Genomic DNA, 27,780 nt, shown 5'->3' with positions numbered 1-27,780 from the left:
CTCTGATATTCCTTGTTAAATAATCGCATATCAAGAGCAAACTTCACTCGTACCAACCAGCAGGCAAACTGAAACAAAATGAAGAGGGGTGAAAAAAAGAGCATTAAATAAATCCACTTTGTTTTTTTCTTGGAAGGCTTTTTTTTTGCCCCAATGCTTTTTGTGGTTTGAATCTCTGCAACAATTAAAAAGTCTGCGGAGAAAGTGATCAGAGCGCATGGATTTTGTACCTAGCTTCTTTGGAATCATTAATGTACGTGGAGACAGAAGCTGACAGAGCAGAATTGTCTCTACTCATGGACAACTTGGCACTTGTTCACATTTCCAAATGTAAACCCGGCTCACACAGCGACGAGCAGTGAGACTTCGTTCTCATATATCTCGGGGGAACATTAATTTCATTTAATAAGATGATCAATTTGAGAAATTGAGTTTTCCACTATGCAACTGGGTGACATCAGTCTGCAAAGCCTTGTCAACACATTTAAATTAGTTTTCCTCAATGTTCAATAACAGAAATTTGATTTTGCAGTTTACCAAATTATTCAACATTATTTCCAACAAGGGAAAGGACAAAACAAGAATGAGCCGAAAATACCTTACATGACTTCCAGAGAATTATGAAAGGTATTTTGGGGATCTGAATCGGATTTGAACTGTGTTGGCTGTAACTTTGAACTAAGAGGGTGTATCAGCATCTTGGAGACAGGCACGGTGGCACAGTGGTTAGCACTGCTGCCTCACAGTGCCAGGGACCCCGGGTTTGATTCCCGGCTTGGGTCACTGTCTTTGTGGAGTCGGCATGAGTTCCCTCTATGTGCTCCGGTTTCCTCCCATAGTCCGAAAGACATGCTGCTTAGAGCGTTGGCCATGTTAAATTCTCCCTCGGTGCAGCCGAACAGGAATGTGGCGACTGGGGAATTTTCACAGTAACTTCATTGCAGTGTTAATGCAAGCCTTATTGTGACACGAATAAATAAACTTTAAAAAACTAAAGCTATGGGCACAGACCTCTTCATCCCCCTGCCATCTTCCTCAACCCACAGCGCTGGGTAAAATGGTGGTGTCTCTATCCTGATGGTAACTCTTTCAAATATCTACCTGAACAGCTGTGTGGGAATAGAGGTTTGCTTTTCTCAATTAGCAAAACCAATTATGAAAGTTACGGCAGGTTACTGACGATGAAATGTGGAATTACATTATCCTTCGTTCCAAGCTGCAGTTAATAAACCACAGAAGTCAAGTCTCTGGCAGCATTATTTTTCACTTCGAACAAAAAAGCTTTCTTATTCTGTTTGGAATTATTTAAGAACAAGCTGAAGAACTTCTGACACTATTTGTTAACACCTACCAGAGGAGCTACAAGTCCAAATGGATATGCTGAGTATGGTGGCATGGTACCAATGGTTAAAGGATTAGTATCCATAGACCCAAGCTTATGCTCCAGGAACTGCCACCATGACAGATGGTGCAAATTGAATTTAATTCATTGATAAAAATCTGGAATTAAAAGTCAGTAATGGTGACCATAAAACTATCAAGTTGTAGTCAAAAACCCATTTGGTTCACTGGCACATTTACATGGTCTATACTTCAGACTCACAGCAATCTCGATCACACAGCTAGATCAAACTGATAAAGAAAAGTCAAAAAGGAATACATTTTGATTTGATTTATTATTGTCACATGTATCAGTAAACAGTGAAAAGTATTGTTTCTTGCATGCTATACAGACAAAGTATACCGTTCATAGAGAAGGAAAGGAGAGAGTGCAGAATGTACTGTTACAGTCATAGCTAGGGTGCAGAGAAAGATCAACTTAATGCAAGGTAGGTCCATTCAAAAGTCTGATGGCAGCAGCGAAGAAGCTGTTCTTGAGTCAGTTGGTACGTAACCTCAGACTTTTGTATCTTTTTCCCGACAGAAGAAGGTGGAAGAGAGAATGTCCGGGGTGCGTGGGGTCCTTAATTATGCTGGCTGCTTTTCAGAGGCAGCGGCAAGTGTAGACAGAGACAATGGATGGGAGGCTGGTTTGCGATCAACCTAGGCACAGAAATGACAATAGCACACCCTGCCCAGTTGATCCTGCAAAGTCGTAAAAACTAACATCTCGGGGCTTGTGCCAAGGGTTTCCCACAGGCTAGTCAAGCAACAGCCTGATATCGTCACTGAATCATGCACTGCAGCCAATACCTTAGAGTCCTCCATGTTGGCATGTCCAGCATGGCAGGTGCCACTGCCAGGGGGTCACATCCAGGATGGCAAGGGGCATTGCCAGGTTGGCACTGCCAAGGGGTGGGGTCTGAAAGGGGGGGGGGAGCTGAGGAAGAGGGGCCTATGCTGACAAAGAACAAAGAAAATTACAGCACAGGAACAGGCCCTTCAGCCCTCCAAGCCTGCACCAACCATGCTGCCCAACTGAACTAAAACCCCTTACCCTTCTGGGGACCATATCCCTCGATTCCCATCCTATTCATGTATGTGTCAGGATGCCCCTTAAAAGTCACTGCCGTATCCGCTTCCACTACCTCCCCCGGTAACGTGTTCCAAGCACCCACTACTCTCTGTGTAAAAAATCTGCCTTGTACATCTCCTTTAAACCTTACCCCTCACACCTTAAACCCCCTAGTAATTGACTCTTCCACCCTGGGAAAAAGCTTCTGACCATCCACTCTGTCCATGCCTCTCATAATCTTGTAGGCTTCTATCAGGTCGCCCCTCAACCTCCGTCGTTCCAGTGAGAACAAACCAAGTTTCTCCAACCTCATCTCATAGCTAATGCCCTCCATACCAAGCAACATCCTGGTAAATCTTTTCTGTACCCTGTCCAATGTCTCCACATCCTTCTGGTAGTGTGGCGACCAGAATTGAACACTATATTCCAAGTGCGGCCTATAAGATTCTATAAAGCTGCAACATGACTTGCCAATTTTTAAACTCAATGCTCCGGCCGATGAAGGCAAGCATGCCGTATGCCTTCTTGACTACCTTCTCCACCTGCATTGCCACTTTCATTGACCTGTGTACCTGTACACCCAGATCCCTTTGCCTATCAATATTCTTAAGGGTTCTGCCATTTGCTGTATATTTCCTATCTGTTTTAGACCTTCCAAAATGCATTACCTCACATTTGTCCGGATTAAACTCCATCTGCCATCTCTCCACCCAAGTCTCTAACTAATCTATATCTTGCTGTATCCTCTGATGGTCCTCATCGCTATCCGCAAATCCACCAACCTTTGTGTCGTCTGCAAACTTACTAATCAAACCAGTTACATTTTCCTCCAAATCATTTATATATATTACGAACAGCAAAGGTCCCCACACTGATCCCTGAGGAACGCCACTTGTCACAGCTCTCCATTCAGAAACATACCCTTCCACTGCTACCCTCCGTCTTCTTTGACCAAGATGTGGAGATGCCGGCGTTGGACTGGGGTAAACACAGTAAGAAGTTTAACAACACCAGGTTAAAAAGGGGCTTGGAGCTCCGAAAGCTTGTGTGGCTTTTGCTATCAAATAAACCTGTTGAACTTTAACCTGGTGTTGTTAAACTTCTTTCTTTGACCAAGCCAGTTTTGCATCCACCTTGCTAGCTCACCTCTAATCCCATGTGACTTCACCTTCTGCACCAGTCTGCCATGAGGGATCTTGTCAAAGGCTTACTGAAGTCCATGTAGACAACATCCACTGCTCTACCCTCATCAATCATTTTTGTCACTTCCTCAAAAAACTCGATCAAGTTCGTGAGACACAACCTCCCCTTCACAAAACCACGTTGCCTCTCACTAATACGTCCACTTATTTCCAAGTGGGAATAAATCCTGTCTCGAAGAATCCTCTCCAATAATTTCCCAACTACTGATGTAAGGCTCACTGGCCTGTAATTACCAGGATTATTCTTGCTACCCTTCTTAAACAAAGGAACAACATTGGCTATTCTCCAATCCTCTGGGACCTCCCCTGTAGCCAGTGAGGATACAAAGATTTCTCTCAAGGCCCCAGCAATTTCCTCCTTTGCCTCTCTCAGTATTCTGGGGTATATCCCATCAGGCCCTGGGGACTTGTCTACCATAATATTTCTCAAGAACCCCAATACCTCCTCCTTTTTGATCTCAACATGGCTCAAACTATCTATACATCCTCTCCCAGACTCATCATCCACCAAGTCCTTCCCTTTGGTGAATACTGACGCAAAGTACTCATTTAATACCTCACAGTTTCTCCAGTTTGAGAGAGTGGGGGTAAGGTGTCTGCCTGCCTTGGGGGGGGGGGGGGGGGGGGGGGGTGAGGTGGGGCCATGTGCCTGCATGGCGCGTGTGTGTGCATATGTGTGTGTGTGTGTGTGTGTGTGTGTGTGAGTATATATGTGAGTGAGTATGTGCATGTGTGTATGTTGGGGGGGGGGGTGTGGTTGCTGGTGAGGGGGGGTGACCCATTCATTTGAGTGTGGGGGAGAGATAAGCCCCTTGGTGGTGAGCAATTGGGGGTGTTGCTGTTCTCAGCAAGGGTTCACCATTTCTGAGGGGGGAGAGGGAGTGCGCAGGGGGCTGTCAGTTAACTCTGAGAGCGGGGCATCCTTTACAGATGGCGCCCCAATCACTGTGAAGCCAGACTGACTGGCATATTTCACGGTGGAGAGTTTTCTCCCCACAAAAGGTGGTTGAATATTCCCCTTCAGGAGTTGCCAACACCAACAGGAAACAATCCGGTTTTCCTGCGGCAGCAACACTTTGTTTTTTTAATGGAGAATCGCAGTTTACATTTCAATATTATTCAATAGAACGGGCAACGCTTTGGAATGTTCTAAGGTCCTGAAACATTTGTTCTTTTTCTTTTATTTATAGCTGTTCATGATTTCCATCAAATGGGTAATTTTCCTCAAATGGCTATTGAGGGAAACAGAAATGTTAAATATGTAAATTAGGGACGGCCCAGTGGCACAGTGGTTAGCACTGTTGCCTCACAGAGCCAGGGACCCGGGTTCGATTCTGGCCTTTGAACATAAGAACTAGGAGCAGGAGTAGGCCATCTGGTCCCTCGAGCCTGCTCTGCCATTCAATAAGATCATGGCTGCTCTTTTTGTGGACTCAGCTCCACTTACCCGCCCGCTCACCATAACCCTTAATTCCTTTACTGTTCAAAAATTTATCTATCCTTGCCTTAAAAACACTCAATGAGGTAGCCTCAACTGCATCACTGAGCAGGGAATTCCACAGATTCACAACCCTTTGTGCGAAGAAGTTCCTCCTCAACTCAGTCCTAAATCTGCTCCCCCTTATTTTGAGGCCATGCCCCCTAGTTCTAGTTGCACCTGCCAGTGGGATTTTGGACAGCCTTGACTGTTTGCATGGAATTTGCACCTTCTCCCTGTGTCTATGTGGGTTTCCTCCGGGTGCTCTCACAGTCCTAAGAAGTTTAGATTAGGTGGATTGGCCATGCTAAATGCACAGATTTACAGGAATAGAGCAGACTTTTTCACCCAGCTGAGAAGTCAGATTCGGGCTTCGAAGTCTCATCTCAAAGACAGCACCTCACAACGGGGGAGGGCCTGGGTGGGATGCTCTTTCGGAGAGTCGGAGCAGACTTGATGGGCTGAATGGCCTCTTTCTGCACTGTCGGGATTCTATGATTCTCTGACAGTAAATTCATGGACATTCTTCAGGGTTTGGGGTTAAGAATCCACCTAAAAGAATCATAGAACCCCTACAGTGCAGAAAGAGACCATTTGGCCCATCGAGGCCGCACCAACAGCATTCCTACTCAGACTCTATCCCCGTAACCCCAAATATTTACTCTGTTAGCCCCCTTGACAATAAGGGGCAATTTACCACAGCCAATCAACCTAACCCGCGCATCTTTGGAGTGTGGGAGGAAACCGGAGCATCCGGAGGAAACCCATGCAGACACAGGGAGAATGCGCAAACTCCACACAGATAGTGATCCGAGGCCGGAATTGAATCCAGGCCCCTGGCACTGTAAGGCAGCAGTGCTCACCATTGTGATGCCGTGCCGAGGCAGAAAACAACAAATTTTACTCTGAGCCCAGAATTGGCAGGCAATAGCGACTGTCGGACTAATGGCAGCAATCCATTCTTCTACCATCGCCATGAAAATAATTCCAAATTTTAAATAGCAGTATGGTGGCACAGTGGTTAGCACTGCTGCCTCATAGCGCCAAGGACACTGGCTCAGTTCCTGGCTTGGGTCACTGTCTGTGTGAAGCTTGCACATTCTCCCCGTGTTTGTGTGGATTTCCTCCGGGTGCTCCGGTTTTCCTCCCACAGTCCAAAGATGTGTAGGTTAGGTTGATTGGCCATGCTAAATTGCCCCTTAGTGTCTGGGGGACTAGATAGGGTAAATGCATGGGGTTATAGTGTTAGGGCCTGGGTGAGATTGTAGTCGGTGCAGAGTCGGGGCCGAATGGCCCCCTTCTGCACTGTAACATTCTATACTCTAGAATTTAAAAATAATAATCACAAGATATAATAATATTGCAAGGATTCAGTTCCTTCTTCATCATCAGATGCTCAGTGTACAAGGATGGGAAACGAAGAGGAGAATTTTCAAACTCATTTTACTTTGCTTGGGGAAAGAATAATATATTTGCCAGCAACTGAAAGACAGCAAAATGTATTGGATCCTTTCTCAAGCTGCACCAGTATATTTCTAGACAGATCAGCAAAAAACATTGACAGTATTAGTCAAAGAGTGTGTGAACTGAAGCATAGTAACTCTTCTGATTGATATCACCGTGAATACAGCTGGTTAATGGAAAAGGGGAAGAGATAGCAGGCTTAATACAATGGGTATCATTGGAATACAATTTTCTTTGCTAAACTTTCATTATAAACCAATTATATTTGAGCAGAATAAATTTTCCTTAACTATAAACACAGAGGACAATACACCTCAAATCTTCTGTGCAATGAACAACAGTTGTATGCTGCTCATTCCGTCATTAGATGCATTACTGAACCTCTTCTCTTTAACCTTCTCAGACTATTCACCTTTTCAATCCCACGCCATTATTGCACTGGGATTTTCAAAGTGCTCAGAGAAAATTAAAATGAATTCTGCGTAGGACCATCCAGAGGCACACGCCATTCAACAGAGGGGAATGTTTGCAAATCACTGTAAAATAATTTGTGATTAAAGATTAGGCCAAACAGCCAAGCAATTAAAAAGTTGTGCAATTAAGAGATCCAATGTTACAGCTTGCGTGCATAACCTGAATGATGGCTGGTGATCGGACGACCTTTATTTTTGCACTTCCCATCAAGCCGCTTTCGAAAAGCAGTGACAGGAAGGATGAAACATGAAACACAGCTCCTCTTGCAAGAAGCTACGAGGCCACGGGTCATTAAAAGAACACGACTACTGTAACTGTGCTGTTTTACAAGCTGTTCTTCCTCTGCTTGGAAGGTTGATCACAGCGTTAAATCACTTGACCAGCCGGAGCTCATCAGATGGCAATGTTTGTGAAGGCAAGGATTTCTCATGTGGGGGGGCGGGGGACATGCCAGCTGTGATACACTCTCTCACTGCAATCTCATGCCCAGGAAATTTGCTTGTAAGGCAGAATTGATATAAAAGATCTGAGGCAATGTGTACCACACTTGTCAGCGTATCACAGAAAAAAGGAATAATTTGCATTTATAAAGCACCTCTCTTTTCCTCGGGACGACACAATAGTGCTTCAGTTAATCGCTGTTGAAATACATTTTTTTTTGTATCACCGTACGATGCCAGAGAAAATAAATTAAATAAATGAACAATGAAACTGTTCTTGATGGTTATGCTCTGAAAGATACGTATTGGCCAGCACGCCTCCAGGAGAATTCCCCAGCTCATCTTCAAAAGAAAAGCCCAGATGAGATTCTCATGAGAGGGGGCGGGGTGGAGCCTATTCTCACCGGGAAGCCGGCTGCTGTGCTGCAGAGGTGCCATTGCGCAGGTGCCACGACCTCCCAGTGTACTGTGTACACACACAGTGCACTGGGAGATCTCCTGTCACCCAATCCCACCCACCCCCCTCCCCACTGATTGCCACCCCAGACATCACCGAACCCCAACCTCCCTCTGATTGTCGCCCCGCCGATGCGATCTCCACTGCCCCCTCACCAACCACCACCCCGGCCGATCTCCACCGCCGCCCGCATCCTGATCACTGGCCCGGGACTCAGTAATGATATTTAAATGAGGTAATGAATATTGATTTTGTTGGCAAATTAGTTCCGGTAACATCAGGAGAGGCCAAAAACCGGGCATGAACCCGATTTTTTGCCTCTTGCCTGATCTTACCAGCTCGCCACGCCAATTGACCTGCGAGACACACCGGTAAGGTCACCCCCACTGATTTTCACAACTTCAGACTGTCCCAAAGTGCTTTACAGCCAAAACTTCAAAAGGAAAGCCACCGTTGTAGTGTGGAAAACTTGGCAGCACAGTGAGGCTCACAAGCAGCAACAAGAATGATTAGAAAATCTGTTTTTAGTGATGTTGATCACGGATTCACAACTGTGAACCTTTGGCAGGATTTTCTGGTCTCACTGTGGCTGGGCCCACCACAAGGGACTGTTGGCGGGACTGGACGATCCGAGCAGCGGGTAGCGCCAGGAAATCCCACCCTAAGGATGGTAATTCATTTTTATATCTTGATAACCAGGATAAATATTGGCCAATACACCAGTGTGAGCTCCTTTGCTCTTCTTTCATTTTTGTTCTGGGATCTTTCGCAGCTATCAAAGAGGGCAGGCAGGGCTTCAATTTAACAACATATTTGAAAGATATCAATGCAGCATATCTTCCGTTTTGCACTGAAGCGACTCTGTAATGGGAATCGAACCCATTATCTTCTGACTGAGGTGAGAGTAGTACGGCTCAGCCAAGTTTGACACCTGAACCTAAGGGAGTGGCCTCCACTATCAGGTTCACTGTTCCAAAATACGACAGGTTCCCCAGAGGCCCACAGTTCTACAACACAATGTGCAAGTCACACATATTGGGTGGAATTTTCCTGTGGTGGGCGGGGACAGACGGTACAAAGATCCGTTGACCTTGGGTGGGATTTTCTGGTCTTGGGGTGAGCGCGGCTGGAAAATCTCACCCATTAACTTTAATTACCTTTCATTTTGCCAGCAATGACAAAATAACATAACTCACTCTGGATTTGAGCATTTGGTGTCAATTAGAGCCAATACTCATAGAATCCCTACAGTGCAGAAGGAGACCATTTGGCCCATCGAGACTGTACCGACAACAATCCTACCTGGGCCCTCTTCTTGCAACCCCACCCTGCTAATCCTGCTGATACGAAGGGGCAATTTAGCATGGCCAATCAACCTAACGCATACTTCTTTTGACTGTGGGAGGAAACCGGAGCACCCAGAGGAATCCCATGCAGACATGGGGAGAAGGTGCAAACCCACACACACACACTGACACCTGAGGCCAGAATTGAACCTGGGTCCCTGGAGCTGTGAGGCAGCAGTGCTAACCATTGTGCCACCATGAGGAACAGGGAGCGCGAGGAAAAAATGAGAGGAAAGCTTGACTGAAGCTGAAAGAAAAGATTTGCCTGATCTCAAATCAATTTTTATCCCTGATCTGAACTAAATGCTGCCATATATTTAATAAACATTATTTTCTGGAATAGCTAAATTACGTACCAAGTTAAACAGAACAATTTGAAGCATGCATAAATTCAAAATGAAATTCTATGTAAGCACTGTTCAGCAGTAGTAATGTGCTGAGGGAATACAGTCTTCTGATTTTATGATAGTTTCATGTCTTTACCTAGATGCAAAACCCAATCGGTGGGACTTGTGACTTTTGAGAATACAACGCAAAGCCTGCAAGTTGAACTAAAAGTGAAAGAAAAATCTCAGAATGAAGATCCTATCCTGTTATATAACATTGAAGAGCAGCGTGGGAACAGGTTTTACAAGATTAGGTGTTCCTTGGTACCAGCTCCATAGGTTTTATTGTATAGATGAATTTTATCCTCAAAGCAAAGACCATTAATGCAAATCATTTGCTGCGTTTTTCCCCAGTTCCTCTATCAGATTCAGGGTAATGATTCCCTTGCAGTAACCCAACAATGCTCCATAATCCGCCAATTCTAAGCAGTAATAGAAACATAAAAGCAACATAGAAAAACTACAGCACAAAACAGGCCCTTCGGCCCCACAAGTTGTGCCGAACATATCCCTACCTTTTAGGCCTACCTATAACCCTCCATCCTATTAAGTCCCATGTACTCATCCAGGAGTCTCTTAAAAGACCCTATTGAGTTTGCCTCCACCACCACTGACAGCAGCCGATTCCACTCGCCCACCACCCTCTGTGTGAAAAACTTCCCCCTAACATTTCCCCTGTACCTACCCCCCAGCACCTTAAACCTGTGTCCTCTCGTAGCAGCCATTTCCACCCTGGGAAAAAGCCTCTGAGAGTCCACCTGATCTATGCCTCTCAACATCTTATATACCTCTATTAGGTCTCCTCTCATCCTACGTCTCTCCAAGGAGAAAAGACCGAGCTCCCTCAGCCTATCCTCATAAGGCATGCCACTCAATCCAGGCAACATCCTTGTAAATCTCCTCTGCACCCTTTCAATCATTTCCACATCCTTCCTGCAATGAGGCGACCAGAACTGAGCACAGGACTCCAAGTGGGGTAATCCAACTGCATACATTGTAGCTGGTACCGCATCTCAACCATCTGCCAAGCTGTGCCCTAGTATTTGCCAGTCCTGTGCAGTGGATTCACGTACATTAGGAAAAGGATTGTAGTCGCTCCAAACTAATTTCATTTAGGATCTTCACTGCTGACATAGGGATGAGACTTTCATCCCACCAGCCTGAGGTAAAGTTGAAAAAAGATGAAAGGACAGCAGCCTGACAAATCATGCCTTAATCTTCCAGCTAACACATTTTAAGCTAGAATTAAAAACACAGGAAGTATATTAAAGAGCTGCATAGCACACAATACGATGTACACCAGTGTAAACCTTTCCTGTGTTCAACATTGCAGACATTCAACAGTATTTTCTGAGTGGATTTATTCTGCCTAAATAACTTCCGAACATGATAACAATGTCCCTTTTAATGCAATCTAAATCTCAGTGACAAAGTAATTTATTTGATTTGACACCATTCCAAATCACACCGACAATCTACTGTTCCACATTTTTCTTCATGCTTAGGTCTGCAAGGAATTATAAGTTATAGTTGTGATGGAGGTTATCCCAGGTATTTTTTCATCGTTTTTAAAAATTATTTAATGGAGATGATGGCACATGGTGCATGCTTTAAATTAATGTCCAGTGGTGTAGCATGTCCCCAATTTAAACAAATAATTCATTCATGGGTTGTGAGTGTTGCTGGTCCCAGATTGCCCTTGAGAAGATGGTGGTGAGCTGCCTTCTTCAATTGCAGCAGTCCATCTGGTGTAGGTACACCCACGGTGCTGCTAGATTTGATCTGATTTGATTTATTATTGTCACCTGTATTGGGATGCAGTGAAAAGTATTATTTCTTGTGCACTGTACAGACAAATCATGCCATTCATAGAGTGCACAGGGGAGAAGGCGAAGAGAGGGCGCAAAATGTAGTGTTACAGTCATAGCGAGGGTGTAGAGAAAGATCAACTTAATATCAGGTAGGTCCATTCAAAAGTCTGATGGCGAGCAGGGAAGAAGCTGTTCTTTATTTGGTTGCTACGTGATCTCAGATTTTTGTATCTTTTTCCCTGACGGAAGACGGTGGAAGGGAGTATGCCCAGGGTGCATGGGGTGCTTGGTTAAGCTAGCTGCTTCTCTGAGGCAGTGGGAAGTGTAGATGGAGTTGGTGGATGGGAGGCTGGTTTGCGTGATGGACTGGGCTACTTTCACAACCCTTCGTGGTTTCTTGGGGTCTTGGTTAGGGCAGGAGCCATACCAAGCTGTGATACATCCAGAAAGGATGCTTTCTCTGGTGCATTGTTAGAAGTTGGTGAGAGTTGTAGCAGACATGCGGAATTTCCTTAGCCTCCTGAGAAAGTAGAGGTGTTGGTGGTCTTTCTTAACCATAGCATCAGTGTGGAGGGACAAGGGCAGGTTGTTGGTGATCTGGATACCTAGAAACTTGAAGCTCTCGACTACTTCCACTCCATCCCCATTGATGCAGAGATGGGCATCTCCTCCACTATGCTTCCTGAAGTGGATGACTATCTCCTTTGTTTTACTGACATTGAGGGAGAGATTATTGTCGTCGCATCACTTCACCAGCTTCTCTATTTCCTGTACTCTGTCTCATCATTATTTGAGATCTGACCCACTATGGTGATGTCATCAGCAAACTTGAAAATGGAATTGGAGTGGAATTTGGCCACACAGTCACAAGTGTATCAGGAGTATTTCAAGAGGCTGAGGACACAACTTTGCAGGGCACCGATGTTGAGGATTTTTTAAAAAATTCATTCGTGGGACATGGGCGTCGCTGGCTGGCCAGCATTTATTGCCCATCCATAGTTGTCGAAGGATAGTTGAGAGTCAACCCCATTGCTGTGGCTCTGGAGTCAGATGTCTGCGAATACCCCCATTAGCTGGTCTGCACAGAATGTGAGTGCTCGTCTGGATACCCCATCTCGGCCAGTCATTTTCTGCGTGGAAGGAGTTCCAGGATTTTGACCCAATGACAGTGAAGAAACAGTAATATATTTCCAATTCGGGATGGTGAGCGACCTGGGGGAGAACTTCCAGGTGATGATGTTCCCATGTGGCTGCTTCCCTTGTCCTCTGGAAAGTAATAGCTGTGGGTTTGGAAGGTGCCACCTAAGGAACATTGGTGAGTTCACAGCATAGCAACCATGATGGTATAAATAAGTGAACATGGCGGAAAGTAAGAGAGGATACTGAGAAAATATCAGACTTTCTTGTGACTAATTTAATGAAAGATGTTTATTCAATGACTGGGAACTGATCTCCTTCCTCAAACTGTAAGAAAATTAATTTGGGGTTACAACAATCTTGGATTCCATTCTTCAGGATTTTAGATATAAATCACTGATAAGCCTTAGAATCGAATTCAATTTTTGATATTTGATGAGCTTAAATTAGAATCATAGAAAAGAATCATAAAATCCCGACAGTACAGAAGGAGGCCATTCGGCCCATCGAGCCTGCACAGACAACAATCCCACCCAGGCCCCATCCCCGTAACCCCATGTATTTACCCTGCAAAACCTCTGACACTAAGAGGCAACTTAGCATGGCCAATCCACCTAACCCACACATCTTTGGACTGTGGGAGGAAATCGGAGCACCCAGAAAAAACGCACGCAGGCACGGGGAGAACGTGCAAACTACTTCTTATCTGGAGGGAAGGTGAAAGGATGTGTGGAACTTCTAGCATATTTGAAAGCGTCCCCGAAATAACTCATACTGAAAAACTCTTTATCAGGTGCTGAAAGGGGCCTGGAGAAAACTGCCAAACTGACCTTTCTTTTCCGTGACCCCTCTTCACCAGCAACCCCATTCTGCCCTCAATCACCCATGCTCTGTGTCCCTTGCCGACCCTACGCCTCTGATGGTTGCACTGCCAGCAGCTAATGCTGATCCCCCAATGACGTCGACAGCATCTGAATGCCTGGGAATTCTCATGGGTGGGGCCGATATTTTGCCTCTGGTGTCCTTGATGCTGGGGAAGGCCCATAACTGGCCAATTAATAGCCATCACCAAAGAAGGCTGACACCGACTTTCCAACCGGCATGTGAGAGCCGCGTTGCTTGCAATTCACTGGACTACTAATGGGCATTAGGATACATTTCCCTCTTTCATTTTCCTGTAAGTGACTGGCTTTTCATTATTGTTCTAGTATACCTGTGTAGGAGTGAAGTTGCTGTAAACTGTAGAAACTATAGTAAGAGTAAATGATGCCCTCCGCTCCCACAGTTTCAGAAAGACTGCAATCGCATCTATGAATCTGTTCAATGGTAATCTGCACCGCAAAGCCCAAAAGCAGTGTGCTACAAAGCTTTAGTCTTAATTTTTTTTTGGAGCAAAACACAATGCCATCCCTATCAGTATTCCGTGCATTGATGTTTAACAGTAAAGGAATGGATGGCAATTGCCCTTTCTTTTGCTATTTCCTTCTCTGGTGGTATGGGAGCTTAGGGCTTGGCCTGGATATCAGTTGGAATAGAAAAATATACTTCAGATGATAAATGAAACAAAGCACAAAGTGAAAGCACAAACCTATCCTCAAATAGTTTTGAAAGGTAAAGGGAACAAAAAAAAATGCAAAACGTGAAAATCAAGTATTCCAAGTGTGCCTTCTGACTCTTCTTACCAGAACAGTTTTGAGTTTGACAGCAAGAGAGGGATATCTGTGGATTTTATTTTGGCTGCCATCCTGCATAAATACATATATAATATGAAGCCTTTTCTTTCACTTGTGCATACTATCTCTCCCACATATCATAGATGTCAGATTCTGGGTACAACAATTATGAAAACCTGTGACTGATTAATCATGAACTATGATTGATTATTAATTTAAAATACTGCTGTCAAGGAATGAAAGACCAAATGTAATGGGATTCTGAAGGTTGACACAAATTAACTTCATCCGATCTAGCTTCCCCGAGGATTTCATATGTGTCTTACATTACTGTATTTGCTAAAACTTCCATTCTTCACATTTGTCATGAATGCATTCATTAAAATGACTTCTAAAACAAATTACAACTTAGCATATCCTTTATGTGCCTCGGTCCTTGAGGCAATAATGTCATCTGTGCTGAAGAAAGTGGTTACTTATGCAGCATCAACTTTTGCGCTCGGGTGCAATGCAGTTTTCCCTGAATTTCTTTTGCTTTGACTTGTGCCTTTGTTGCATCTCATACGTCATCTCGTCCCATCAAGATGGTTGGGCTCCGAATTGCCCCACTTCCTCTATCAGATTCAGGGTAATGATTCTCCTGCAGTAACCCTGGTATGACCCTGGTTGAGCATGCCACATCCAGCAAATGTTCCCAAATCATGACCGGAGATCACTCGCAGACTGGATACATTTTGTCCTGCTCTTTATTCAATGGTTTTGCAAACCTGGCCATAAAAGTGCACCATAACTTGGGCAAATATTTGTTCAGTGGTGGAGAAACGCAATTGTTGTACCTGACTGAGGCAGGCATTCTTCAGAAAACCCACATTCATCTTTTTTGCAAATGGACTCATGCAATGAAAATTGTTGGCCTGCTGAAGGCATGTTACATCTCTATTGAGGATGCACACATCTAGCCTGTTCTGCTTTGCACTTTTAAAATCACTGCAATGCGCTAATGGACTTCTAATGGACATTAGGGTACATTCCTTCCTTTCACTTCCCTGAAGTATACTGACTTCTCTTTATTAGTCTGGTACACCTGAATTGTGGAAACAGTAGAAACTATAATAATAGTGGGATGATGCATAAGCTTTTGGAACGAATGTCATCGGAGATCTGGATACGTAATAACTTAATTCCTCAAGTGCCTTATCAGCCCCAATTCCAGCAGCAGAGTTCAGTATCGTCACATACAATGGAGATATGAAATTGTTCCATGGCAGAAAAGGTCAATTGTTAATGCAGCAATGGAAGTTCAAACCATTACCATCAATCACTAAATCTTTCCCCTTTGTCTGTTTGGAATCAGAATATTGGCTATATCAGTATTTTTACTCCGATTGTTGAATACACCCTGAGCAGACCGGGTCTGCAATGCCACCCACAGAATTTTTCAAAAAATTACATTTCTGTGCTGGATTGGATTTTCTGCTCGATTTCTCCATCACATAAACCCAGGCTTAAAAAAACCAACCCCTTTACCCCACGCTGCCACTATCTCCTTTCTCGGTATCCATTTATAGTTTCAGAGACTCGTCTCTCAGACTGTGCCAGTACCAGAGGATGGATGCCCGCACTAACTGTGCAGTGATGGGGAAGGTAGAGTGAATTATGTCCACTGTGCCATCAAAGGGAGGTTTTCCCCCGTGCCTTCTAAAAAAAACAAACTTCCAAACCTATTAAAGTGGAATAGCTTTAGGATTTTATTACGTGTGGCACATGAAGAAGATTTTCTTTCCCGGTGTTTAGAGCTGGCAAATTGAAGTTTCACAAAATTCTCTGTTCCCAAAAATCTCCAAAGTTTCAGGACTGAAAGTAATTCCCTGACTATACCCTCCTGTAAATCATGTTTGTGACAGGATTACCCTGCCCTGATATCATCGTCTCAGTTCTGTCTTTCTGTGTCACTTTTAATCAACGTCGGTGCTGTTTTCATTTTATTGACAGCACAATATATGACAGATGACAGACAGCGAGCCTATAAATTAATACCTTGCTTTGGATTTCTTTTTTCTTTGCTGGCGAAACAGCTCGTGACAACTATAACAAGCACCGACGTCTTGTAAAATCAGTCCTTGGGTTACTGAGACTGTAGAAAGGTTGAGAGATTTCATACGGGGCGGTGGGGGGTGTGAGTTAACCAGTGAGCAACAGCTATGGATTTCACCAGCCTTTGTTGGACATATTCAAACGATCTGGCTTGCTTAAGTGATGACAAGTTATGTACAGCGGGTGCCTGAAGAGTTCCACAAGGTAACAGCATTGTCTGACAGTTCTAAACACAGTAGTGTATGAGACTTTCCTGTGCTGTTCAGTGCTGTCCAATGCCCTTCACTAATAATCAGTATGACCAATATAGTAAGTTTGATAATACAGTTTGTCCCACATTTAAAAGCCTCGATATACACGAGGCGTTGTTGATAAGGGCCAGCCCAGGGTTATTACCTAAAAGGTAGATGAAGGAAGATGTTTAAAAATCTGCACAATCTCAAATCATTTCGTTTCTGCAATCCAGGTTCATTTATTCCCAATTCATTGGAGCAGACTTAAATATAAATCTGTCTATCACGGTGTCCCTATCATTAGAGTGCAATTTTATTCATCTGAGCTACCCTCCTAAAATACATTTAACAAGGTGTCCCTCTCATTCTTTGTTCTGTTTTTTTTTCTTTTAAAATGATTTATCCCATGGACATCATGATAAGTATTTATCGGGTAAGAAAAATCCCCTGAACCATACAGAACAGGCAGCTCACAGGTCTAACTATTATTCTGAGCTGAATCTGTTGGTCTCAGTTTGGTCTGATTGTGGAAACCAAACAATTGACTTTGGTGTTTTGGAATTAAGAAGAGGAAGAGAAAATAAAATCAACCAGGAGATTTGATCGGTAGTCTGTGTCTGTGAGGAGGGATTTGAGATTATTCCTGAAGCCCCACAATCAAGGTGCCGAAGGCTGCGAGTATGTGTGAAAACTTATTGTCGCAAGAGTTATGGATTTCTGGAAGTGAGGGAAGAAAGTAAGATTCAACACGAATGCCCTGCTTCCTGACTTGGGCATCAGTGTTGGGGCACTGAGCAAGTTAAAGTGGGGCTGATAAATAGCCCACTCTTCAAAACTCTTGCATAACATTTAAGATTTTGGAACAATTTGAAAGAATTATTTCCATGTTAATATCAAAACTGTAACTTGGAATGACCTGACTAAAAAGTAATCAACTTCAACTATGCACACCCTCCTTTGTGAGCTCGCAAAAACTCTATATTTGACACTGCACAAAGTCTTGGGCCTTGATTCTTGTCAGTGAGTCGGGTGTGCAGAGTTGTGCAAATTCCCAGTTCTATGAACCTGAGGAATGTGGGTGGATTATGTTCAAAGTTGGGATGGGCCTCTGGCTGCTCATGTTTCTATGGTCCCTAAATGTGAGGGTGCCTTGCCCATCTTGTATCTTCCTTCACGCATGGCGCAATGTGCTCTCCTTGAGCACCAATTCCTTCCTGGCACCTGGGCACATAAGTCATTAGCCCCACCCTCCTACTCCCTTGGCTTAAGGCAAGACAGTTAGTGTTGAGTTTGCGCCAGTTCGGGGGCAGTGAAGACAAGTTTAAATCTTATTCCGCTGTGGTACCTGTACCTCTCTAAAAGAGTACCCCGGCCATCCAATAAAATTTACAATGTTCAGACCAGCTCTTACAAGGTCTACTCTTCAGTTGATGCATTCCTGTACTATTAAAATCCAATTTAAACGCGAGGAGGCAACTGATGATATAAATGGCCAGTTGCCTCTGTGAGCTGCGAGTGCACAAGAATTCCTCTCCTCCATTCCTGCCCCCACAAAAAAAGGAAGTGCTGTGGTTTGTGGTTCCTGCGTCATCCTCCATTTTCTCCGTCATGGTGAGAATCCAAGCCTGGGTTGCAAACGAACTCCCATCATGAAAAAAATAACCCGGGAACCTCAGTAATAATAACTGAGTTGTCCATGACTAGGAAATGTAAAACCCTGGCTCATCAGCAACATTATACATTAACACAACCATTTATATTTGGAAAATTCTATTAACAAACTTACCCAGCAAAACGAGCTCATCTAATTAAGAATACATTACCTTCTATCATTTCATGCCAATAAGTGCTAACTTTCACTAGAGCGTTTTAAAATACGACTTAACATTCACAATAATATCAACTTAATTATTTCAAACAGGGCTAGGAGAAGACAGAAATATCCTGGAAAAATAGTTTATAAGTCTCCTCAGAAAACTGATTTCTCACCTATTATTCGGGGATTGAAATGACGATAATGGTTTTGAGAATTTTTCTTACCTACTTGTTTCCTCCACCTCTCTTTTTTCTCCTCTCTTGAACGTAAGTCAGGCTGTCTGAGTGTCCTCAGTGATGCTTTTGGTATCTAAAAATAAAGGAAGGCATAAAATAAAAACACTGTATCCTGCAGAGACTACTACGAAGTACAAATAACTGCAAAGGTTTTCTCATTGCCACCATTTTCACATGTCAAACTCCCGGCTATCTTCTTCCCTAAGCATGTGACCAGGTGTGTGAGAAACCTTAAGGATTTAAACAAAATCTAAGTACAAATGCAGTGAAGTGAAGACATTTTTAGCAATTTGTTACTCGCATTAAAGGCGGCAACACCAATCTCACTTTGAAAAGGTATGGTGTTCCTCAAGTCACTGCAGGCTTGTGAAGTTGGCAGGCAACAACAGTGATGTCTCAGCTGTTTCTGAGGCACAGGGAAATAGGGACACTTCCAAAAGCCCCTTCACTACAGAGAAACGTGCTGTTATTTTATCTTTTGCTGCCACTGAGAAACTCAGGGGGAATTGTGAGCTGAATTTCGTTGCTGGATTTTCTTTTGCCTGTGTAGTGCATTCAAACCAATGAGCGAGTGAGCAAAACTCCGTCTTTTTAATATCCCGCCCTTGAAAATGTTTAAAATTGGTTGGACAGTTGAACTGTTTTCTCTACGTCTTGTAGGCTTTTTGCAGTGCTTAAATAAAGGCATTCACTGTTGTCCAGGAATTGTAGAGCAACTGGAGGAACAAGGCAAGAATAGGCAAGTTAAGAAATCCACATGCCTGACTTGTACAATATTGTCCACGCCAGCGTCTTACTTTATTTCCGGTGATCCTGCCTTTTTCTTTGGCCAGAATAATGCTGGAATAAAATATCGCTTTGTTGTCAGATGTAATCCTCCAGTCAGCATTATCATTCACACAGTGGGATTTTTCTACTCAACTGTCCTAAAGCACTTTACAAATAACTTTGATGTCCAAAAACTCATACCATGTGTCCAAATGGCAGCGATTTAGTGCATAGCAACATTCCACAAAAAACGTTGAACTGTCTTTGATGGTATTGCATGAGGGAAAAATGGCCAAGACACCAGGAGAACTTCAAATGTACACCTATGGCTAAGATTCAATATAAATTGGCCACATTTTCAGACAATACCAAATTAAAAAAAGTCGTCAAGTTGAGAAATTAAGATCAGAAATTATTGAGTAAGTTTGATAAAATTTGTATGCAAACAGAACAACACAGCTGAAGTGTAATGGGGGCAATGTGAAGTACTGCATCGAGAAAAGAATAAGAGGTGGCACTTGTACAGTATGAATGAGGGAGCACCTAGTGTCCACAGCACACTTCAGGCGCTCCGTGACCAGTGGGTGGTGCGGGGGTTGGGTGCACCATTACCCCCGGGAATGGTATTTTGCTTTAGTTAGTTAAGTTTCCTTTTGATAAAAGCAAATTGCTGCAAATGCTTGAATCTGAAACAAAAGTAAAAAATGCTGGAAAATCTCAACAGGTCTGACAACATCTGCGGAGAAAGAACAGAGCTAACGTTTCGAGTCTGGGCAACTCTTCGTCAGAGCTTTATTGATCAATTGTTTTAGTTACACTGTTCCACAAAGGGCTGTCACCCCTCTTTAATTTGATTAATTTATTGATGTTTCTTTCATCAAAAAACATACACCATGAATGGTATTAAATTTGTTGATGGTGAAGTCCATAAGAATAGAATAGAACAATCCCGACAGTAAAGAAGGAGGCCATTCGGCCCATCAAGCCTGCACTGACAACAATCCCACCCAGGCCCCATCCCTGTAACCCCCACTAATCTGCTCTGCTAATCCCCCTGAAACTAGGGTAAATTTAGCACAGCCAATGTACCTAACCCACACATCTTTGGACTGTGGGAGGAAACCGGAGCATCCAGAGGTAACCCACGCAGACACGGGGAGAACGTGCAAACTCCACTCAGACAGTGACTCAAGCTGGGAATCGAACCCAGGTCCCTGGTGCTGTGAGGCAGCAGTGCTAACCACTGTGCCATCGTGTCTCCCTCACAAAAGACCTCACAATTCTAGCAAACTCAACACAATGGGTGGAATTTTCCCGTCCTGCCTGCCACGGGAATCGTAGCGGGCTGGACAGGGACCATACAAAGGTTCATTGACCTCGGTCGGGATTTTCCAGCCTTGGGGTGAGCGTGGCTGGAAAATCCCACCCAATATTCCCAAACGCTGCAGGAACAATCAAAAGAGCCAATAAAACGTTGAACTATCCGGAACTCTCCATAGCTCTGAATCTAGGCTTGTGTAGATCCCTCCACACCACCCACCTTTTTCCGCCATATGTACTCTGCCATCTCGTGCTCTGAAATTTTCTGCCCAAGCCCCTTCATCGCATCTTCCTTATGACCATCGTAAAACCTAATCACGAAGCAAGCTTTTGGTCACCCCTTCTAATACCTCCTTCTTTGGCTGGGTACCCCTTTAGTTATAATTACGTCTTGATGAGGCACCTTGTGATGTTTTTTTTAATTTGTTGTTATTGTGCATTGCCACAGAGTAGCAAACAAAACAGAAGAGTTGGTGGTCAGGATAATTTTGCATCCAGTTCTGGTTTCCAACAAATGAACTCTCCCTGTGTCTGCGTGGGTTTCCTCTGAGGGCTCCAGTTTCCTCCCACAATCCAAAGATGTGCAAGGTAGGTGGATTGGCCATGCTAAATTGCCCCTTAGTGTCAGGGGGACTAGCTAGGGTAAATGCAGGGGGTTATGGTGATAGGGCCTGGGTGGGATTGTGGTCGTACGCAGACTCGATGGACCGAACAGCCTCCTTCTATGCTGTAGGATTCTATAAATTCAAGAACAAGAAGCAAAAACGCTAAGAGCCAAAAGGCTGATTCCTGGTATCAAATATCTGGGTTATGAGGAAATACAATAACTTATTTTTCAGATGGGGAGAGGAGATAGCCAAGAGTTGTTCCCATAAAGACATTTAAAGAACAGAAAAGGTAAATCCAAACTTGTCCTCCACGAAATGAGGACAATAAGACACAAACTCAAGCTAGTAAAAGGTAAACTTCGGAGTACAGAGCTTGAATATTGACAAAAAGGGAGACATGCTGCCAAAGCTTTTCATCTTGCACTCAGCAGAACAAACACAAGAAGGCCAAATTTCAAACAATCACAACATTTGGACAGCAGATTAAGTAAGCTATATCATACTGCTACTTTGCAATGGCAATACTTGTGGTATTTTCCACTAACAGGGTGCTGCAGTCAGTCCAAAAATACATTCTTCCTAATATACAATTCAGCACCAGGGTGTATGAACTTGAGTGCCAATGTGATGCCAGATACATGGGATGTATGTCCCAGTGATTGGTCAATCAAAACAGACAATGGGGGTGATTCTCCCAGCCTGCTGTGCTGCTTCAGTAGTGCAACGGGCCTGGAGACATCAGCGGAGGCTGTTTAGCGGGTTCCCAGCTGGAGGCCACAGCCTCCACGCGTCTTCAGAGCCAGGATTTGTGGCTTCATCAGCTCTGCACTGGAAATCAGTGGAGAGCTAATTTCCAAATTAAAATTTGTATTTAAATATCATCAGCAGGTGCAGGACTGAAGTATCCAGGGCTGCCAACCTCTCTCCCCCCTGCCAGGAGTGGTTCACTCCGACGGGGTTTACAACTGCTCCCCACTAATGGGGAGCAGGCTGCCTGGCTCCTCTGGAGTGAAGGGGAATAAGGGGGGGGCGGGGTGGCCCCTAGGCATTGCCAGCTCTTCAGTTACAGCCTGGGCCCCTGGCACTGCCCAGGAGGCAGAGTGGCAACGCCCAAAGGGCATCTTGGCACTATCCACCAGACATTAGGCAGTGCCAAGTGGGCAGGGCCAGAGGGGGCAGGGCCTATTGAGTGGGCAGAGCCTATGGGGGGGGGCGATCGGTGGGGATGGGGGGGGGGGGGTCCCACTGCCACTCTGCAGATGGGATCCCAGGCAGAGGGAAAGAAGGGGGTGATCAGGGCTGGCCAGCGGGGGTGGGGGGGGTGGACATTGGGCCTGGCCCAGAGACATCTGGGAGGCCAGCGATCAGAGGGTGGGTGTATCGGAGGGGCAGCGATGCAGGGTCATGGGGCTGGCCAGCGATCGAGCGGGCCAGCAGCGTGGGGCTACTGTACATGCGCCGATCTCCACTATGACAGATCGGTGCATGCGCAGTGGCCTGCTTAGCGCTATGCTGCCAGCCTCTCCAGTGGGAATAGGCCCCGCCATCTGATTTTCAGCATGAATCTCACCAGGACACTCTGCAATGCACAAAGTGCGGGAGATTCATTTTGAAAATCCCACGAATAAGAAAGCGGGAGTTACTCCAGTTTTCACGCAAATTCGGCAGTTAGAATTTTTTTGGCGGAATCCCGGCCAATATGTTCCCCTGTTGTTCATTATAGACAGAATACAAGTGGCGCTGAACCAGCTTGCGTGTGCAAAATCCAAAATAAAACATCTGCTGTTAGATGTGATTCCACAGTTGAGCAGCACTTTCTGTACAACCCTGAGCCCACGAATGGTGATACTAACAATTCAATTAAGATAAGCAGTTGAGGTTGTAATGTGGCTTCTTTAAGCTTAGAAGCGACATATATTCATATGCTAGTTCTCTGCAAAGGAAAGGAAAGGAATAAGTTTATGTCTTGCACCTGTTTTTGAATTACACAGAAATTTAGGGAGCTTACAGTTTCCCAATCCTTTTTGCATGGAAATGCCTCAACCAATCAGAGTCCACTTGCCACCCAATCAGCATCCTTTTCTCCTGCAGTATAAATTGTTGTGATCATTTGAAATTTGGTATTCTTGTGTTTGTCTTGATGAGTGCAAGATCAAAAGCTTCGGCAACACGCCTCTCTCTTCAGCAATAAATTTAAGAGTGAGATTAGAAAATTCTTTCTCACAAATAGGTTACTCAAGGCGTGGTTGCATGGTTCCAGCACAGGCCAAACCCTGGAATTACTCAAGAATGAGTTGAACGTTACAATATGATGACTGCCGGGTGGAGGAATTAAAATGGGCCAAATGGCTTTTCTCATCTGCAATTATCATTGAAACTTTATAACCTTTACCACCCTGCTTTCGAAAACCAGCATTTTCTTAACACAAAAGCAGAAAATTGCTGGAAAATCTCAGCAGGTCTGACAGCATCTGTGGAGAGAGAATAGAGCCAATGTTTTGAGTCTAGTTGACCCTTCGTCAGAACTTAACACGGTCATTCTCATACCGACTAAGAATCAGGATGGTTATGATAAGATAGTTTGACTTTGGATTTCCACAGGGGAGGCGGTGGAGTAGTGGTATTGTCACTGGACTGGTAATCCTGAGACCCAGGATACTGCTCTGGGGACCCTGGTGCAAATCCCACCATGGCAGATGGTGAAATTTGAATTCAATAAAAATTTGTAATTACAAGTCTAATGATGACCATGAAGCCAATGTCAATTGTTGTAATAACCCATCTTGTCCACTAATGTCCTTTAGGGAAGGAAACCTGTCATTCTTATCAGGTCTGGCCTACATATGACTTCAGATCCACAGCAACGTGGTTGACTTTAAAATGCCCTCAGGGATGGGCAATAAATGCTGTCGCCGACAACGATGCCCACATCCCATAAATGAGTTTTTTAAAAGTTGGAGAAGACTTGTGTCCCATTCGTCCAGGATGGCTACAAACCCAATTGCCAGCAATGGAAGCAAAGTGTACTAATCCACTACACCACATAGCTGCCCTGAAGCATGACTCAAATATTTGCAACATTTAACTTGCGGGGAAAAAAAAGAATTAAATATGCCATTACTAATTTAGACCTGGAATTAAAAAGAACAATATATTTCCAGTGACAAATGTGGGCTCTTGGCCATGGCAGCAGATACTGTTAAATGAATCGAGCCATCAGAATATATTAGTGAACAGGTAGACAGCTGACAAATCACTGGCTCATAATAAAGTACTCTGTACAGGATTAGGAATAGAGACAGAACAAGATCTGGAGGGAGAGAGAGAGAGAGAGAGAGCACGTATAGACTTCTGGTACTGCCGAATTAATACTGTGACAAGCTTTAAGCTGAGACCTAATGCAATTTGGTGATAGTGGGATTAGTGTTCAGGCCAGCAAAAGCTGTATTAAGCGTGTCCCATGGTGCGAGATGTAGTACATGCTGTGTAAAAGTAGACACCGTATGCCATTTGGGAGTTAAATGACATTTGTACGGGATCTTTTACTTTTTCGGAAAATTCTCATTCCCCTGACCTTTGCAGAGGCTGATGTTCTGTGGGTTCTCTGCTCACCCGCAACTGCCTTTCCCGCTCCAGACTGGAAATCTTGAGTTCTTGTTAAACAAGCCCGGAATGACTCAATCTACATTACTTTCCCCATTTGTGCAAGGTATTGGCCTTTGGCTTAACGTCTCTCCACATCAAGAAGGATTGAAGATGTTAGTGGCACAGGGAAAATTGAATCTGTGACTCTTATCATTGCACAGAGCAGCACAGTGGCACTCCACCATGTTGTGGACCGTCTGCTGCCAGCATACAGCATTTTTACTGACTACTTTTAATTGATTCTGTTCCCATCTAAGGTTCCAGACAACTGAATTTTGGGACTTCTATCATCCAATACAATTTGTCCTCTTGTCAGATATCAGCTGCTCTTTATGCATTACTTGTCTGCACCAGGTATGCACTAGATCACGTGAACTTATCACATTAATGTATATGCAGGAGTTGCCACACTATGTAATACGGAAGTGACTAATTCTCTCTACCCAGAGACAAACACAGCAAATGTTGTGACAAGTGAAACTTTGCCTGGAATTCTTCAGTGTTGAATGCCCCACCACCTCTGCTCGCAAGATCGGAGAATTTGGCGCTCAGCAAAATCTCTATTCACTGCAGCGGGACTGGAGAATCCCAGCTGCATGCGGGGTTGGAGAATCCAGGCCTTTGTATTTGGAATTTGGTTGTTGTGTTATGCTATCTTCTGCAATGTTGGGGGCTATTGGATTTCTTTCATTTGTGTATGTTTTGAAAACATTGTGCTGCCACTCACGATAGCCAGAAATTGGAGAGAACAAGTCCTGAGTTGAATTTTGCTGTTAAAACAGGATCTCTTCAAGCACCGTACATTCTGTTGCAGAGATATTTGATGGGACTGGAAAGATGTATTAGTTTAATATTGCATGAAGTTTGCAGGGCTGGGGGGAGGGTGCGGTTAGCTCTAATTATAACCTCCCAAACACCAATCTCATCCAAAAGACTCATCTTTTCTGTAACTGTCATTTAGGGTTGTCAGGTTAATTCCCTTTGAAAAAGATTATCATGTCCTTTTGAACACTGTATTTCATGGTTGTAAAAGTATGGGAGAAGTGATCAGATAGAATATTATCTTTCATTTTCCAAACAGGCTTTTGAACAGTTCCATTCTCAACAATTATAGATGTTATTAAATCGCTTCCTGTGCCCAACCACTGAATCTCGTTCTATCAACAGCCTTTTATAATTTAAGCACATGTATCTAATCAGCCCTTAATCTTCCCTTAGCCTCATAAAAGGAGGTTTCAAGTTGGCCTTTTCTAACTGGTACCTATCGCCTCCTTTGCATTGCTTAACTGCTGCCAGTTAACCTTCACTAATAATAAGTCAAGTCAATTAAAACCATTCATTCCAAAGGATAAACCAGATCCCAGGATTGATTAACACAGCCACATCTGCACCCTCACCTGAAGCAACAGCTAGGTTGTGAATATAAATTTAGATGCAGAAAATACAACCTTAAATAAACATACACATCGACAGCTCAACATTTGGAGGAAAGATTATATTTTTGGTGAAATCATTCCTCAGATATAATTGCTTTTGTGCATGGTGCAGATTTTTTTTCAACACATCGACAATTTCGTTGGTCAACCGTGTTTAAAAGTTACAAGTCTGTTTGGAGGATGGTGGCTATCATGGCTTTCCCTGTAATGTTCTGTACAATGCGGAAGGGTGGAGCTTAACATAGGAACTAGGAGCAGAAGGAGGCAAATTAAGCCCTTCGTGCTTGCTCCACCATTCAATCGGATCAGGTAATTCTAACAATGCGCAGGTTAGATGGATTGGCCATGCTAAATTGCCCTTTAGTGTCAGGGAGATTAGTAGGATGGTGTTACTTGGGGTTATGGGATAGGGGCTGAGTGGGATTATTGTCAGTCAATATGCAGGCCTCTTTCTGCACTGTAGGGATTTAATGATTCTATGATTCTATGGTCATGGCTGATCTCTCTCTTGTCTCAAATCCATCTCCCCACCTGTTCCCTATATTCCCTTATCCTTTTTTAAAATTAGAAATATATCTATCTCCTTCTTGAAACCATTCAATGATTCAGACTCCACCGCGCTCTGGGGCAGTGAGTTCCACAAATTCACCACCCTCTGCGAGAAGTAGTTCCTCCTCAACTCAGTTTTAAATCTACTCCCTCTCAACCTATACCTGTGACCTCTTGTTCGAGATGTCCCCATAAGAGGAAACATTTGGTCTACATTCACTTTATCAATCCCTTTTAAAATTTTATATAACTCAATCAGATCCCTCTCATCCTTCCAAACTCCAGTGAGTATAAGCCAAACTGTTTAATCCCTAGTAGCAGAGTTGCTGCTTTGAATACATTACGGATGGTTCGAGGTTATAATTAAAGTGAAAATATGTCAGCTTCAGCTAATTACAACCCACACTCACCTGTGCTTGGTTCATATCAATAAACAGCTCAACTGGGGAGTCATTGTTGTATATACTCAAAAAGCACATTATGTTTTAAACGTGCCAACTATTTATGGGTCTCTGGATGATGTTTGCTTGCATTCTGATTATGAATTTTGTGAAAATATTCCTTCTAAATTATATTAAATGTCATGTAGTTCAAATTGATACAAAAAAGGAATAATGTGATATCTCAGAATAAAATAATGCCAGGGAAACTTGCCTGTGTCGCCTTGCATTATGAGTCATTATGCTGGATAATTTAATTGTAGAATCACTGAATTATTACAGCACAAGAGGAGGCCATTTGGTCCATCATGTC

General features: G+C 43.8%; 1 protein-coding gene across 1 annotated transcript in view; it reads right to left on the bottom strand.

Moving 5' to 3' along the window:
• LOC144505046 (teneurin-2-like) overlaps nucleotides 1–27,780 on the bottom strand; it is a 2,673,959-nt gene that overhangs the window by 1,264,916 nt on the left and 1,381,263 nt on the right. Inside the window, exon 10 of the mRNA XM_078230751.1 lies at nucleotides 18,690–18,774. The gene's annotated coding sequence lies outside the window, so the exon portion shown is untranslated. The remainder of the gene's footprint in view (nucleotides 1–18,689; nucleotides 18,775–27,780) is intronic.

Source organism: Mustelus asterias, chromosome 16, assembly GCF_964213995.1.
Source record: "Mustelus asterias chromosome 16, sMusAst1.hap1.1, whole genome shotgun sequence".
In the NCBI taxonomy this organism is placed as follows: domain Eukaryota; kingdom Metazoa; phylum Chordata; class Chondrichthyes; order Carcharhiniformes; family Triakidae; genus Mustelus; species Mustelus asterias.
Note: the sequence above shows the minus strand (reverse complement) of the source record. Positions and strands in the feature narration are given on the sequence as shown.